This window comes from Cebus imitator, unplaced genomic scaffold (genome assembly GCF_001604975.1).
Source record: "Cebus imitator isolate Cc_AM_T3 unplaced genomic scaffold, Cebus_imitator-1.0 Scaffold19, whole genome shotgun sequence".
NCBI lineage: Eukaryota > Metazoa > Chordata > Mammalia > Primates > Cebidae > Cebus > Cebus imitator.
The window spans coordinates 2,832,202-2,844,895 of record NW_016107334.1 but is presented as its reverse complement, the minus strand read 5'-3'; the positions used below and the strand labels follow the sequence as shown (position 1 = coordinate 2,844,895).

At 44.6% G+C, this 12,694-nt stretch overlaps 1 long non-coding RNA gene across 1 annotated transcript in view; it reads left to right on the top strand.

The window, feature by feature from the left end:
* LOC108295036 overlaps window positions 1-12,057 on the top strand; it is a 21,366-nt gene extending 9,309 nt beyond the window's left edge. The window contains exons 3-5 of the long non-coding RNA XR_001821247.2: window positions 8,317-8,387; window positions 8,873-8,984; window positions 11,656-12,057. This is a non-coding gene — a long non-coding RNA (uncharacterized LOC108295036). The remainder of the gene's footprint in view (window positions 1-8,316; window positions 8,388-8,872; window positions 8,985-11,655) is intronic.
* The last annotated feature ends 637 nt before the right edge of the window (window positions 12,058-12,694 follow it).

Below are 12,694 nucleotides of genomic sequence, written 5' to 3'. Positions count from 1 at the left end.
GAGTGCAATGGCGCGATCTTGGCTCACCGCAACCTCTGCCTCCTAGGTTCAAGCAATTCTCCTGCCTCAGCCTCCCGAGTAGCTGGGACTACAGGCATGTGCCACCATGCCCATCTACTTATTGTATTTTTAGTAGAGACGGGGTTTCACCATGTTGACCAGGATGGTCTCGATCTCTTAACCTCATGATCCACCTGCCTTGGCTTCCCAAAGTGCTGGGATTATAGGTGTGAGCCACCACGCCCGGCCCTCTGTCCCCTTTCATAGTGAATGTCCTTGAATGGGATACCACTTCCCCGTCTCCACTTCCTCATCCTTTATGTTATGTCCCTCAATTGCTTCCAGACAGTTTTGTTCCCCCATGCTTCTGAAAGTGGCTTCTTTTGTTTCACCAGTAGCCTTCATCTTTCCAACCGAAGAATCCATTGTCCATCTCCATTAAACCAGACCTCCTGCAGTCTCTGACTGCATCAGGTCCTCCTTCTCTTCAGACACTACCACCTTGAGGCTTCCAGACAGTGCACTTTCTTGGGTGTCCACTTTTTCTCTGGGTCCTTGACTATTTGTTCTTTCTCTGGCCAAAAAGGGCTCCATTCTGAGTCTTCTAATACCTTCTCTAGCTCTATACTCTCTCTGACGATGCTGTCTTGGTAATGGAAGGCTTTTAATACCATCTGTGTGATAAAGACTTTCACACTGAGATCTTCCTCCCCAACCTCACCCCTGCGTCTTGGACTCAGGTGTCCACCTGCCTGCCTCACACTTGAACAAAGACGTGTCATCTGCACCTCAAACATAACTTTCATTTTTTTTTTCCTGTATGTGCTAGATGGTCTGCTGGCAACTCAACACCATTCTTCCCTTTGTGCTCTGCCCCCAATCACAGGGGATGGGCATCTGTCAATTACACTTCCCAGAACTCCTGCCTATGGGTTTCCAGTTTAGATCCCACCAGTAAGAAGCATCTGTGTGAGATTTGGAGGGAGGAAAATAAACAGAAGCCAAATAATTGTTTCTCCTGGACCTCAGCCAATGGGGGGGTGGCTTCCAGCCTTTTCCTATGAATCATCTACCTCTGAAGCTGAAATGATTGCAAGAAGTTTTCTGAATTTCCTGCAACTTCCTACCTTTTTGAAAGCTAGCAGAGATACCCTCCCATGACCTGTGTTTCCCCTCTACCACTCCTTTTATGGGTTTTAAAGCACTTATTACCTTAAATGCTTTCCTGCCTAAAATACCTAAAATTGCTTCACTTCTGATATACCCTCTAAATCACTGCTTTTCAAATATTACCATACATCAGAAATGGAAGAAACAGGAGGCATGCTAAAGCAGGTTGCTGGGTCCACCCCAGTTTCTGACTTAGTAGTTCTCCGGCAGGACTGGGTACTTCTCATGCTGCTGGTCTGGGAGCCACACTTGGGGAACCACTAATCTAAACCTTTGCCATCTCAGTTAATGGTGCCACCATTTGTGCAGTTTCTTAGGTCAAAACACCTAAGAGTCATCCTAGATTCTTCTCTTTCCTTCATGTTCATGACCAGGATCTTGTATATCTAAATGAAGAAATGGGATTTTAGAGAGTTTCTGTGACTTGCACAAGGTCTTATACTTGTAGGTGGCATTTAAACCCATTTAGCCCTGAGGCTGTCATAAAATCCCATCCTCTCTTTCCTCTCCGATAGGTTCTTTACCATTTTTCAACTGGGAAAACGAGTTGTGTCGTCATGTCTTCCTCAATGATGCCTGAAGAGGAGTCTCCAGTTGACAGAAGTGAAGAGTTTAGGAAATTAAGTTTAAGGGGCGGATATGACCAGGTCATCCAGGAGAGAGAAGGGCATTTGACTTGAGGAGAATGATGCAATTGCTGAGCAGGGTGGGGAGCCTGTGTGAGATGTGAGGTTACCATGTCAAGTGATTCTAGCCTGCACAGGTGTGGGATTTTTCTTCAGTAACGCTGATGTGGGCTGCAGTAGCTCTGGGATCAAGTCCTGGGAGTGGAATTGCTAAATCAGGGATCATATCCATTTTATGTTTTGGTGTGACAGTTGCCAAAGAGCTATGCCAGTATACTCTTCTGTCAAAATGCTTGTCCACACTTGCTAATATGGTGTAGTATCAAACTTGTGGATCTGCTATCTGCTAGGTAGAAATTATTTCTTTATGCATGAGAGTGAACATCGTTTCCTAAGCTGCTTCTGTGAACTGTCTGTTCATGATGGGGACTATTTAGGAATCTCAGAATCGTCAGATTAAAGGGAAATGCATTTTGTCCAAACCACTGAGCGAAAATACAGATATTAAGAAGAAGGTCATAATACCCTGGGGCTAGAACTCAATCACTGGAATCAGATGTGACTTTAGAAAGTGAGGCTTCCTCTGTCCTCGCTAGAAACATTTTGACTGAGGCCATCACTGTCCTTAGCAACACCCTTTTTCCACTCAGGTGGCAGGTGCCATCCACTTGGAGACCTATTCCCAGATTTTCAATTCCCACCACTGTAATCCCATAGCTAATCACAAGTGAAATTGTGCCTATGGCATAGTCCTAGGGAAACACTGAAAGAGAAGGAAAAGCAATGAATAAAAATGAAACGATAAAATAAATCCTTTTCCTTATAGGTTTAGTGGGAACTGTGCATCAGAATTGGCAGCATAGAAATGATACTAATGAATGCAAAAACTATGAATCATGTGCTTTTTAACCTACTGTATAACTCCTAAAGAGAAAATAAGACTCCTAAGTCTAGTAAATTTGTCTAAGCTGAGGTCCATGGTGCATGAAGGTACACACACATGTGTATGGGCACACACAGCACATACCCCTCCAGCACGCATGCTGCATTCTCCCAAATTTTTAAAAAAATCATCCAGCCCATGTCACAAAATTTTAACCTCAAGTGTGAAAAAAATCTTTTGGATTTTTTAAGGGTGGAGTTATATATAAGTTCTGTTGAAGGGGGACTTGGGAATCACTCTAAGCTCATACTTGGAGAGGTGCACATGGTACCGATGTTGAAGAGAGAACACAGGGCATTGGGATAAGTTGCCAGTTTAGGTGCAAAGGGAATTGTTCTGAGGGTGTGGATGTGTCCAGAGGAGCCCAGGCCTGCCTGAGATACGGCAGTGTCTTCACACGTGACTGGATGTATGCTTTATGTTTAGGACTCTCGGGAGAGAGAATGAGAGCACCACCCAGCAGGTGTAGTGGAGTCGCACCAGGTGGATGGTTTTTAAACGGTGCTCTCTGAAGTCCTGGCTCCTGGAGTGTGATTCCAGAGGTAAGTGTGATCCAAATGGAAGGGCTGCCTTTGCAGAGCGGTTCTGCTCTTACTTCTTCTTTAGATTGTGCTTCTGTCTAGGAAGAAAAGTGTTCTGCTGCCAAAAGCATATTTGGGACAGTTCTAAGGCACCTCCCATGTGTACTACTGTATTAGTATATTCTTACGCTGGTATAAAGAACTGCCTGAGACTGGGAAATTTATAGAGAAAAGAGGTTTAATTGATTCACAGTTCTGCATGGCAGGGGGAGGCCTCAGGAAACTTAGAATCATGGGAGAAGGGGAAATAGGCACGTCTTATGTGGCAGAGGGTGAGAGAGAGCGTGTTAAGGAGGAACTGTCAAACACTTACAAAACCATCAGATCACATGAGAACTGTGTGCACTTTTAACTGAGTCTATTTTTCAAAGGCAAAAAATTGGTGAATAGTGAAAGAACAACTTCTCTGTAAGTGGAAATTCCTACTGTTTGAGACTTTTAAATCATTTCTTTGAAACAGGGTTGTATAGAACCCAGGATCATGGTATGATAGTGGACTTCTACGGGTGATGGATTTACTGAGGAGGAGCTCCGTCCTATTTTAATTCAAAGGTTGAGCAGCATCCTATGATAAGTTTAAACACCAAAAATAATCCCGAAAGGTGTTGCAGATCATGAGAACAGCATGGGGGAAACTGCCTTCATGATTCAATCACTTCCCACTGGGTCCCTCCCTTGACACATGGAATTATGGGGATTATAATTTGAGAAGAGATTTGGGTGGGGACACAGAGCCAAATCATATCAACTATGTTATGGTTTTCATGTACTTTCACTCATTTAACTTTGACAGCTACCTAATAAGTCTACAAGTTTTAGACACAATGGAGACTCAGAAAGCTTATGTGGCCTCCACAAAGCCCCAGATAATGAGTGGCAAGGCTGGGTGTTGTGGACTGGATGTTTATGTCCCCCCCATATTCCTGTGTTGAAGCCCCAGCCCTCATTGTGACTATACTACGAGGTGGGCCTTTGGGAGGTAACTGGGTTTAGTTGAGGTCAATAAAGTGGAGCCTTCATGCCTTTATAAGAGACACCCCAGAGCTTGCTTCTTTTCTTTCTTTCCACCTTGAAGAAGGTGGCAATCTGCAAACCAGAGAGAGAGCCCTCACTGGGACCTGGATGTACTGTCACCCCAATCAAAATCACTAACTTCCAGTCCTTAGATTCCTGTTATTTAAGCTGCCTGGTCTATGAATACCATACAGCATTGTATGGCAGCCTGAACTGATGAAGACACAGGGTTTCAACCTATGTCAATCTGAAATCAGCACCCATGTTCATTCTAGTGTACCATGACACCTCTCCAAAATGGCTTATGACTCCATTATGTGGTTCTGTTAAAATAGCACACAACAATGGTAAAGCAACTTACACCGAAGCACATGAAAATTTCCCTGCAAAATCTGCAACACCTTTCGGGATTATTTTTGGTGTTTAAACTTATCATAGGGTGCTGCTCAACCTTTGAATTAAAATAGGACGGAGCTCCTCCTCAGTAAATCCATCACCCCTAGAAGTCCACTATCATACCATGATCCTGGGTTCTATACAACCCTGTTTCAAAGAAATGATTTAAAAGTCCCAAACAGTAGGAATTTCCACTTACAGAGAAGTTGTTCTTTCACTATTCACCAATTTTTTGCCTTTGAAAAATAGACTCAGTTAAAAGTGCACACAGCGCTTGTTCTGGGTTGATCACACACTTGTCAAACCATCTAAAGGCTAAGCCATATTAAGAGCTTCTCAGGGAACACGCTAGATCCAAAACAGCTATAAAAAAAGAAAAGTGCTTCTTACTTTTTCCCTTGTAAGTGAAAGGGGACTGAGCACCGAGTTCAGTCCCCAGCTTCCTCCAAGACTAATCTTGGTTTGTGATTCTTGCTTCCAGGTGGCCTGTCCTTGGGCACTAACTCAGGGTAGTCCAACCACAGGGGTCTTTGGCCCTTGACAGTGACTGCCTCCTCATCTTAGTTTCAGTGCTGGCCAACACACTACCCAACCCCAACCCCATCAACCTTTCTCTGCTCTCTGACTCCTTGTTTGAAAGACCAATTGCAGTCTCTGAACCAACTCCTGCCACTGAAGAATCCAGACATGTAAAGATCCAGAATCTTGGAAGCTCTCCACCTGCCTCATCACAGGTAAACCAGGTATTGCTAACTTGCCTTTGAACAAACATGGTAATTTTTCTTAAAGCCTAGGAGTACCAGACCTTTGAAAATTATTTTTTAAGTTACTTAAAAATTGATCATTTAATGCAACCCCATGCCATGTTGGTTTAATGTTTTTTCTTATGTAAAATTTAAAAATGTAAATATTAGTGAAGTATACAAACCGATTTGTATCCTAATTTTTCATGAAATACGACAACATGTTGTTTTCCAAGTTACTAAGGAAATGCCATACTATATTTTAAAATTACCGCACAGCTAGTGAAATGAGGATGCAATTTGGTATTGAGGGAAGACTAAAGGCTTCAGAGTCAGACTTATCTTCAAATAGCTACAGTCACTTAGCAGTGGATATGAATTACTTGCCCTCTCTGTGGCCAGGATTCTAAAGTGAAGTGGTATCATCTAAGTTTTATTAATGTGAGAATTAAATGAGAAATTAACTTGGCGCTTCATAGTTGCTGTTTTCATTGCTGTTTCATGATTAAAAAGCAGATGTATGATACTGAGCTCCTCTCCAGTTCCTGGGCATACTGTACCTCTTCTCTTTACATTTGTGTTTAGGGGGTCTCATGTTTCTCCATGAAAGTTTGCTGCAGGTTTAAAGAACAAATGTGGCCAGGCACGATGGCTGACGCCTGTAATCACAGCACTTTGGGAGGCTAAGGCAGGTGGATCACAAAGTCAGGAGATCGAGACCATCTCAGCGAACACGGTGAAACCCTGCCTCGACTAAAAGTACAAAAATTAGGTGGGTGTGGTGGCATGTGCCTGTAATCCTAGCCACTCGGGAGGCTGAGGCAGGAGAATCGCTTGAACCTGGGAGGCAGAGGTTGCAGTGAGCCCAGGTCAAGCCACTACACTTCAGCCTGGATGACAGAGCGAGACCCCATCTCTAAATAAATAAATAAATAAATAAAAAAGATTGAATACACTTCTGTTTGAGGCCTTGGCCACTGCATCTTTGAGTAGCTTGTGCTATTGTTAAATAGGTAATTATGAGAGCAAAGGTAGCTTTTGAAACCTGAGGACCAGTTGGCCTCCTAAAATATTTCAGGAGAACATGATGTTGAATCCAATGCCTCTGGACTCCAATGTGTGGCAAGAGAGCAAAAGACACCAGTTAGGTTTGCCTAAAATCAGTCCAGCAGAAGATACTTATAGAATGCCTTCTATGGGCCAGACTTTGCTCTAAATAGGGAAAAAGATGAGGTCCCTGATCTCGATAGATAGAGAGGAGACAGACAATAAATACAATGCATGCAGGCTCAGCATTCAGTAAGTGATGAAAGTGGAAAAGAATGGGGGTGGGTGTTTTATTTTATTTTCTGAGTGCAGCAGTGCAGAACACAGAGTCTTGATCTGTGGCCCAGGCTGGAGTGCAATGGCATGATCTCGGCTCACTGCAACCTCCACCTCCTGGATTCAAGTGATTCTCCTGCTTCAGCCTCCTGAGTAGCTGGGATTACAGGTGCCTGCCACCACGGCTGGCTAATTTTTGTATTTTTTAGTAAAGACTGGGTTTCACCATGTTGGCGAGGCTAGTTTTAAACTCTTGACCTCATGTGATCTGCCACCCTTGGCCTCCTAAACTGCTGGGATTACATGCATGAGCCACCATGCCTGGCTCTGGGGTGGGTATTTTATAAAGGTGATCAGGGTATCCTCTTTCAGGAAATACCATAGAGCAGAGCCTGAGGGAAATGAGAGCCATCTATATGGACATTTAACACCGAAGGGTGATCAACCCTCCTGTTTGCCCAGACTGAGTGATTTCCTAGAAAGCAGGGCTTTCAGTGCTAAAATCAAGACAGTTTCAGGCAAACTGGAATGCTTGGTCACCCCAGTAAGAGTGTTCCAGGTCGAGGTAATAGCAAGCCTGAGGCCAGTAAGAAGGAAAGGATGTGGTGTGTTTTGGAGGTGTCCGGAAAGTCAATGTGATGGGTAAAGCAGAAGAGAGAAGAGAGATGAGTACAGAAAGCAGGGCTGAGCTGAGTCACGCAGGGCTGTTGGTCAGGGTAAGGGCAGATGGATGAATGATCCCCACGAACCACTACCAAGTATTCAGGTGCAGGGAGATGATGAAGGCAGGGAGCCATGGAGGCTACTGGAAAAGCAGGGCTCTCCACCGCAGAAAGTGAGGCTCATGAGCTCTCCCGATGTGGTGGCTGATGGGAAACTGCATCCTAGACCGTCCTACAGAGCTGGCAGTATTAACACTCTTCCTCATCCACGGCCATTGTTGGGAGAATGCAGTTAGTGGATTTTTCTAGTAGGAGCAACAAAACAGTTTTTCTCGAGGTGCATAGGCCTGAGCATTTAATGCGAGTGCTGTTGGCAAACACCCCTGGGTATGTGTCTAGGTTCCCCTTGGGTCCCTGACTGTAACAGTGTTTCTCTGAGGGCCCCTCACACCTGCATAGCCCCATGCTCACCAACGATAGAGCTGAAAGGATGTGGCCAGCTGCAGACTTTTTTCTTCCAGATGAAGAAATTGAGACCAAAGGAAGAGGAAGTGATTTTGACCAGGGATACTCTGGGAGTCAGAGGGAGATCTGGGAAGGGAATAGGCTGAGACATTCATCTTGACAAGGAGCCAGGGGGGCTGCACCTGAGCTGGATGGGCCAATGGGCAGGTGCTGCTCCCTCCCACTGGTTTCTCTTGGGTGGTGTGAAGAGGAACTTGGTCTTGAGGACATGGGGAAAGCCTGTCTGATTTTGCGTCTCTTAAGACCACAGCATGAACACAGCAGGAATGTGCTGGAGGGACCCGCTATTGAAGGGGTGCACAACCAAATATACAGAATGCATTTGGAGAAGAGTGAGACCAGAGGGTGAGGAAAATTGAAAGCATCCTGCCTGAACTATGACTGGAGGAACCAACAGTTTAAAGGTCAGAAAAGGAGCTGGGGTCAGCAGTGCAGAACATGAGGGCTGAGTCCAAGTATTTGAAGGGCTGACGTGCACAAACAATGTACTTTGCTTGATTTTTATTTTCTCTGTCATTTATTTGGTCATACTTTTGCCACAGTCCTACTTCTCCTGTTTTATTCCAAATATATAGCACTGTAACTTCCTCAGATAGGATTAGCTGCCCACTTATGGGCCTGGGGCCTGAACCACAGTTTAGATGAACGAGTTTCTATCCTAGCTGTACATTTTAGGGGTCTTTGTCATTGCTCATACCCTATCCCAGAAATTTTGATTTAATTGGTTTGGGGTGGAGCCTGTGATAGTTTAGACCATTGAGCAGAGTATTTTTTTTTCCATCCTTTTGATTTTGGGCTTGGCCACATAAACATGCTTCAGCCAATAGGATATCACTAAGCATGACATGAGCAGAAACCTGAAATGTGCTATTTGTCTTGTCTCTTGCAGTCCAGCAATCCACCACGAGAAGAATGTATTCTTACTGGCCACTGGTCCAAAAAGAGTGAAATATATGTGAAGTTGACTTGAATCTGACCTACAGTCTGGAGCAGTCACCCAGGTGAGTCAGGCTAGAACAGTTGAGCTATAGCCATCCACAGACCTATGAGTGAGAAATAGATGTTTGTTGTTTTGAGCCACTGGGTTTTGAGATACTTGTTACACAGCATTGTTATAGCAATGTCTAACTGATACAAGACCTCAGCCCTAAGAGATTCTAATTCAGTTGGTTTGGGTTAAGCTTCAGTGCTATGGCCTGAATGTTTGTGTCTCCCCAAAATTCATATGTTGAAACCTAATTACTAATGTGATGGTGTCAGGAGGTAGGACAATTAGGAATTGATTAGGTCATGAGGGTGGAGCCCTCATGAATGGGGTTAATGTCCTTATAAAAGATGCCTCAGAGAGCCACCTTCTACCAGGTGAAGAGACAGCAAGAAGGTGGCATCAATGAACCAGGAAATGGGCCCTCAGCAGACACTGAGTCAGCTGGTGCCTTGATCTTGGACTTCCCAGCCTCCAGAACTGTGAGAATTAAATCTCTTTTGTTTGTAAGCTCCCCAGCACTTGGCACTTGCTTATAGCTGTGCAAATGGACTAAGACACCCACACATCAGTATTTCTTAAAAATGCTCTCCAAATAATTCTAATGTGCAGCCAGGGTTGATAACTGCCAATTTGAAAATTGCTTTTCCATCCAGGGACTCAAGCCAGGCTTCCAAATGATGAGATCACTAAGAACCAGTATTTCTAAAAATTTGGCTTTGGAGCCACCCCTATAAGAATGCCTGGGCTTGTAGGGCATCCTGCTTGTTAAAAATACAGATTCCTGGGCTCCTCCCAAGACCTACTGAATCAGATTCTCTGGAGTGGGCCAAGCAGCAAGCATGCTAACACACTCCCTCTTGGGTACTTTCCAGGCTTACTACAGTTTGAGAAAGGCTGATGTAGAGATTATGCCACATTTCCCACCACCCTGCGATGAGAGAGTTGATGATAATTGAAACGTTCCTATTAAAATTTCAAGCCATTTCTGCTGGCCTCTATGAACATCTGACTTGAGTCTTTTGGTGTTTATAGTGAAGAACTGGGGGAGGAGAAACACATCCTGATCTGATTTTGAGGTAATGAAGGAGGTTGGACTGAATGATCTCTTTCAACCCTAACGCTATGGTTTCAGATCATTGTATTCCTTGCGATAATCAGCATAGTGCTGGTATGGAGTGATTCAACTCTTAGCTCCTGACGGAAGAAGGGTGTAAAATGGCGTCGAGCAGGAAGTCACAGACCCCTGTGGTCCCTGCCTCAGGCACTCTGCCACCTGTCCCAATCCCTCTGGTCTTGAGGCTAAGCTGTGGGCTCACCAGGGCATGGGCCTTGCAGCAGGCACTCTAGTCTTTGCGGCTCTTGCCTGATTTGCTTTTCCTTTACCCTTTGCTCCATTTTTGCCCCACTTTGGACTCTTGGCTCTGAGTCTGGACTTTAATCCCATCGCTCATCCTTCGACCTGGAGCTTGACACTTGCTCTCCCCTTAATGTGAATCTCAGTTTTTTCTTATGGACTCTGATTTGATGTCACACTTCTAGCCCAGTAGCTTCAGTGTCCCCTGGGGAACTGGAAACAAGTCTGATTCTGCCTGCCTCCCAGACAATTCAGACTCAGACTCTCAGAGATTCTGATAAATTGTCTGGGAGGCAGCTGGAATCTCTGGGGGTGGGACGGAGGTGTCTGAATTTGCAAATGCTCCCCAAGGGATTCAAAAGGGCAGCCAGGGTTGAGAAGCATTCCCTGGAAGAAGCCAGACCTCCCTGCCGCCCTCATCATCCTCATCCCCAAAGCCTGGGTTAGACCTCTATCTCCAGGGTGCTGCTTCCCTCAAAAGGATTTCGAGGTAGTGACTACATTTTCATGCAATAGAAGAGCTTTTTTCACGTCAATACCAAACTGGTAGTTACTCCCCCACCCTCAAGGAGTAGGGTTTGAAATATACCACCCATCATCAAGATGCAGGCTGAGAATGGAGGCAGCTGGCCAAAGCAAACAGAGCGCTCACGTGAGAGAGACACAGACAGAAAGCTGCGAGGCCATGCAAAGTAGGGAGGAGAAGCCATTCCCGGTAATGAGTCACCGGCGGCGGGCACTTTGCAGAGCAATACAGTTGATAAATACTCTGTACTTAAAGTGAACTTTGAACAAATGCATAAGCAGGGATTGAGAGTTTTCTGCAAAGAGAAGTGAGCGAGCAAGGGCTTGGTACAAAGAAGCTGTATCCCAGCATAGACTGAAGTGTAACAGGAGTGCGGCTGGAGACAATGGAAGTAAGCTGGCAGAAGCTAGGCAGGAAAATAAATTTCCAAATCCAGATGCATCAGATGGCAGGCAAGCTTCCAGGGATAGTAACTAAGGCGGGGTCACACTCGTTCTGTAATGATAAGAAATTGGAAATTCATATCAGAATCTCCCTGTGCATTATTTATAGTTTGCTGAATGCACAACAGCCTAAACTGACTGTATAATAAGTAGTTTATCATTTTTATTCCAGAGGGTGAACTTATCATTTCCCATTAATTATTTTGCTGTCTCTCTGAAGGCCAGAGCTAAGGAATCCCGTCAGTTTCTTTAACAGAAACATATCTGTACTGAGAGGTTGGGTGTTCAGTGTGGGGCACAGCAGGTAAGTAGCTTCCTTTAGGGAATGGAATGGGGACTCATCATTCTAATATCTCTCCAGGATTGCAACAATGTTAGCACCATCAGCCCCTAAAGTAGATGAACACTGACTGTGAGCAAGGAAGAATAGTGAAACCCCAGGAACAATGTGACTGGGACATTCTTCAACGAGACAGGAACAGAAAGATCTGAAAAGAGTAACAGCCATCAAACCGGAAGGTTGAGGAAGTCAAGCAGAACATTTCAGAGCAGCCATGCCTGCTTGTCAAAAAGATGACAAACCAGATACACCCTTTCCTCCTGCAGCACCAACTGATCCTAACAAGGCACCCCAAACCCACTGGCCTATCAGTTCCAATGACGACGTTTGGGTGAGAATGTGATCCAACTCTTCATCTCCCAAGACCAGATACTGATTTAGGTTTCTGACAGGAATAAATAGAATTTTCTTTTCTCGATGATTTAAACAGACATTCTTTTTAAACATTTTCTTTTTATTTATTAATTATTATACTTTAAGTTTTAGGATACATGTGCAGAACGTGCAGGTTTGTTACACAGGTATACACGTGCCATGGTGGTTTGCTGTATCCATCATCTCATCATCTACATTAGGTATTTCTCCTAATACTATCCCTTCCCCATCCCCCCAACCCCAGCTATTCCTCCCCCAGCTCCCCACCACTTGACAGACCCCTATCCAGAATCTACAAATAACTTAAATTTACAAGAAAAAAACAACCCCATCGAAAAGTGGGTGAAGGATATGAATAGACACTTTTCAAAAGAAGACATTTATGCATCCAACAAACAGGAAAAAAAAGCTCATATCACTGGTCGTTAGAGAAATGCAAATCAAAACCACATTGAGATACTATCTCACGCCGGTTAGAATGGCGATCATTAAGAAGTCAGGAGACAACATCCTGGAGAGGAGGTGGAGACATGCACAGACTTTTTTTAGAAGGAAACATCAGGGCTGAAAGTGCAGTCCTGTGAATGGACTTCCTCTTTCGGCCTTCCTTTCTTTCCTGGCTGGCTAGGGAAGCCCTTCTCAGCTCCTCCACCTTCAGGAATTCCCTTTGACAGACGTTGTGGCA